Source organism: Triticum dicoccoides, chromosome 4B (assembly GCF_002162155.2).
Source record: "Triticum dicoccoides isolate Atlit2015 ecotype Zavitan chromosome 4B, WEW_v2.0, whole genome shotgun sequence".
In the NCBI taxonomy this organism is placed as follows: domain Eukaryota; kingdom Viridiplantae; phylum Streptophyta; class Magnoliopsida; order Poales; family Poaceae; genus Triticum; species Triticum dicoccoides.
The window spans coordinates 623,878,766-623,882,977 of record NC_041387.1 but is presented as its reverse complement, the minus strand read 5'-3'; the positions used below and the strand labels follow the sequence as shown (position 1 = coordinate 623,882,977).

General features: G+C 42.7%; 1 pseudogene; it reads right to left on the bottom strand.

Moving 5' to 3' along the window:
• Window positions 1–2,144: 2,144 nt before the first annotated feature.
• Window positions 2,145–4,212, bottom strand: part of LOC119294062 — an 8,217-nt pseudogene continuing 6,149 nt past the window's right edge.

Below are 4,212 nucleotides of genomic sequence, written 5' to 3'. Positions count from 1 at the left end.
TGAAGCGCGATCTTCTATCCGAGCAGATCGCGGCGGACGCGGATGTGGAGGTGGCGCATGCGACTAGGTAGGGGACGCTACGTCCACCATCATCATCGGCTCCTCGTTTGCACCTGCCTGCAACGACTGGGAGGCGGCGCATGCGACCAGGTAGGGGATGCTACGTCCACCATCATCATCGGCTCCTCGTTCGCGCCCGCCTGCAACGACTGGGAGGCGTGGCCATCTAGGTCAATCATCGATCTCAGCTCCACCGCAACACCGACCACTAGGCGGTAGACTCTGGTTAGGAAGAGTAGGAGGCGGGAGACGAACGTGGGCGCGTCCGCGTCCGTGCCACATGTCTTGCTCTTCCTCTCTAGACATGAAGAAGAACAGTATGTGGAACCCGGACGTCTCCAGGGCCGGCGAAAATTTAGACAAGGAAGTTTTGCTATGTCCGCTTTTGTTTAATGAACTATGTCAAACTTTTCATGAATTTGATCCAGATTAAATAAAAATTGTATGGTTTGCATGCAATTTGTCTCGTTTGTTCAAGTTCCGTTCGAAATGTGCCTAAATTTGTCTGTTTTGTTTAAGTTCCGTTCGAAATGTGCCCCCGGACGGGTGGTGTACAGGTTGGATGGCCGGCTTCTGTATCAATATTTGTAGACATATATTGTGTTCGTTTTAAAGGACAACGTTGAAGATGCTCTAATTTTCCCTCTGTCCACCACCAAACCCTGTATTTCCTCTGATTTGCAGGGGTATCCCCCACACGAAATTTTCTTTACTGGATCCGCCGTCAGGCAAAACAAACCAGGCGGAGTGTCAAAGCAATCCCAGGCCTAGACAATTCCTCCCCTCCCGGCGTGATTAGCGCTCTGGCCGGTGCCCTGTCAACGTGAACAGTTCTACCATTTGCGTGTGACTAGGTGAAAACCTCTACGCTGCACTCGTAGAACGTGAATGCAGCCGTATACACTTGAACTGTGTCCCGTGGCATCTGATATCCACACCACCGGCCGGCAGGAGAGGAAAACGATACTCTGCGTTATCCGTCCACGTAGGCTCCAGCACCGCAGAGCACATGATCCGCCGCTATATACGCACCCCACAAATAAAAGCACGCATGCACATCGAGCGAACTAAGTGACGCTTTGAATTTCCTTGTTGGGGCAGCTAGCACGCCGAGTTGCTGTCCGCTGGACTGAATCAGTTCTTTAATAAGCTAGCTGATCGCGTTGGTCTAACTTGTCCTTCTATCCTAATTTTGTACTCTCTCCGTTTCAAAATAGATGACCCAACTTTAAACTAACTTTAGTATAAAGTTGCGTAATCTATTTTGAAACTGAGGGAGTACCGTACAACATCTGACTTGTATGGGTATCACTGCACGCCTCGTGGCCTTTTAGGTGTTTGCTCTAGATGCATGGTGTTTTCTTAAGATCACACAACTGATTAGTACTAGAGTCCAAGCTTGGGATTATGATGCAAGTGTGTAAAGTTTTCACTGTTAAGGAGATTTGCGTGACAATACATAAATGGGATTTGCATCAGTGTCCTGCTGCGTGGGGGTGGGGGGCTTACCTTGTGGTCAAGTTACAGTATTATGTTCGGAAGCGCAGCAGGTTCCAAATTCTCTAACCTCTGTAAACCATCGTAGAATGGAGTGCGTAGCTGCTTTTCTATGAAATTCATATCCGAAGACTAGTATATCAATATTTCATACACACACCGAGCAAGGCGCAGTTTGAAAGCCAAAATATCATACATCAAACAACTCTTATACTCCCTCCGTTCCTAAATATTTGTCTTCCTAGAGATTTCAACAAGTGACTACTCTCCGTTTCAAATTACTCGTCATGGTTTTAGTTCAAATTTGAACTAAAACCACGACGATTAATTTGGAACGGAGGAAGTACATACGAAGCAAAATGAGTGAATCTACACTCTAAAATATGCCTACATACATCTGTATATGATAGTCCATTTGAAATGTCTACAAAGACAAATATTTAGGAACGGAAGGAGTAGTTTTGAAAAAGGAACATGTACTACTACGTACATTTATTGAACTTGCAACAAGATGGAGAAAGACCTTCATGTAACGGACCCCATCACGATCACGCTTGCACCATGGATAATGGTTCACTACACACGTGCTAAGCTGCAAGCAGAGGATTGATCACATGACCGATGAATAGCACCACACCGGTCACGTCTTCTCGTATCACGAAGAGGAAAGGGTGATCCGCGACAAAATCCACCTTCATGGGAGGAACTGGTGGAAGCGATTTACACATGACTACCGCAACAGTTGTTGCGGCAGCCTCAGTTCCTTCTTCATTCACTTCTACGAAAGATTTGTGGAATATAGATGAGACACACAAACTCTGTCCTAATGGGGCATCGACCATTTCCGAAAGATCTGCTTCTGTGCTGAATGGGAGTTGGAGGCCCAAACTCTTGAACAATTTGGACGCTTCAAAATCAAATGATATCTTGAACTTAGGGATCTTGAATTGCCCGACTGGAACCGCTCGAGCAGGGATATGCTTCTCCAGAAACTCTGGCTCAGAGGTCAACTTTTCTGCCAAGCTCCAAAGGCCATCTTGTGCTTTTGGAAGAAGTATGTACATGGAGAACTGCCTCTTGTCCCCGCCTTGCTCGTAAGGAAGCTTAAGTACCTTCAAGTTTTCAAAACACGAAATATATTGGTTCTTTGTACTAGACATGAATGGTGCTTTTATTGATGTCTTGTCAAGAAGGTGGAAATTATCATCTTTAGTGCCTGATGCATGAAATTTCTGAACCCAAGTTCCTTTGAAATACAATGCATTCCCAAGAACCAGTCTCGTATCAGACTCAATGGACCCCGTAGGAAGCATCTCTTTGATGAGACCCGATGTGACTTGGTCAACCCATGAGTTCACTTGACCAGCCACTTCAGCAGCCTATACCAAGACAAAAATACATAATTATTTAGTACAGTTGTCGTAACCGCAATAAATAATCTAGTTATTGTCTTTGAAATGACCAAAAGACATAAGTTACAAGATTATGTAAAGAATAAGTGCTAAATTTCCAACATAATACTAATAGTCTTTGCACAGTTCCATCTATTAGAAATTCCCTGTCATCAAATTCTTTAGGTGAGCTAATACTTCTGAAAGGCACCTTTGCTCATAAAAATAACATGCTATGTATCTCTAAGTTAAGCTGATTAATTAGCAGGGCGTCGCACACTTGCAAATCACCATATTACATACTACTTCATATAGGTATCTCTTAAGATCGAATTTGCCATGATTGGACAGAAGTATAACTGCAGCACTAGAGAAGCATATGCTACTGTGAAACAGATGAAGCAAAATTGCACCACAGGGTAATAAATTAGAACTTCCGTTATTTTGTATTGGTTGGACTGAACAGTGAACATCAGATTTATTTTCACAGAAGGGTAATAAATTGACAGTGTTAGAGAGTTTTATGGGACCTGTGTGGCACACGGGAAGGGAGTGAAAAAAAATATAGGCTATGCGGGAGTGAGATGAAACTCGGAGGAATAGGTTTTTTTAAACAATGGGATATGTTTTTTTTTTGAGAAAAAAAGGACAATGGGTTAGGTTTTTCTCATAGTTTCAAATAACCGGTCATAGGCCCACTATAGCTGTTTGAGCATGTTGCCGCTAAATGATTTTATGTACAATTTACCGTTATAGCTGTTTTTAAGGGTTGCCGCTATATGCCATAGCCCGCTATTTAAAATATACTCTCTCCGTTCGGAATTACTTGTCTCGAAAATTGATGTATCTAGAACTAAAATACGTCTAGATACATTCATTTTTGCGATAAGTAATTTTGAACGGAGGGAGTACTTTTTCTACGTGCAATGTGCTAGGAGGGTGGGGCGATGGGCCTTGTATGGGCCTAACTGAGACCGATTGGTCCAAAGTCACCAGGGATTGTTTATACTAGAAATAAGCTCTCAGGTTAAAAAAAATACTAGAAATAAGCTCTTGAGATGAACAAAAAGTCCACAAAATAAAATGAAAACGCAGGTGTCAAAAAAATCTGAAATTTTATACATGCACACATGTTTGTGTAAACTTTCATTAATACGAAGAAATTTTTATAGGTGTGTACATGTTTGTGTAAACCCCTAAAAATGCAACTGGTTAACTTCTTATTCATGAAATTTTACACACATATAAATGACAAGAATATGTA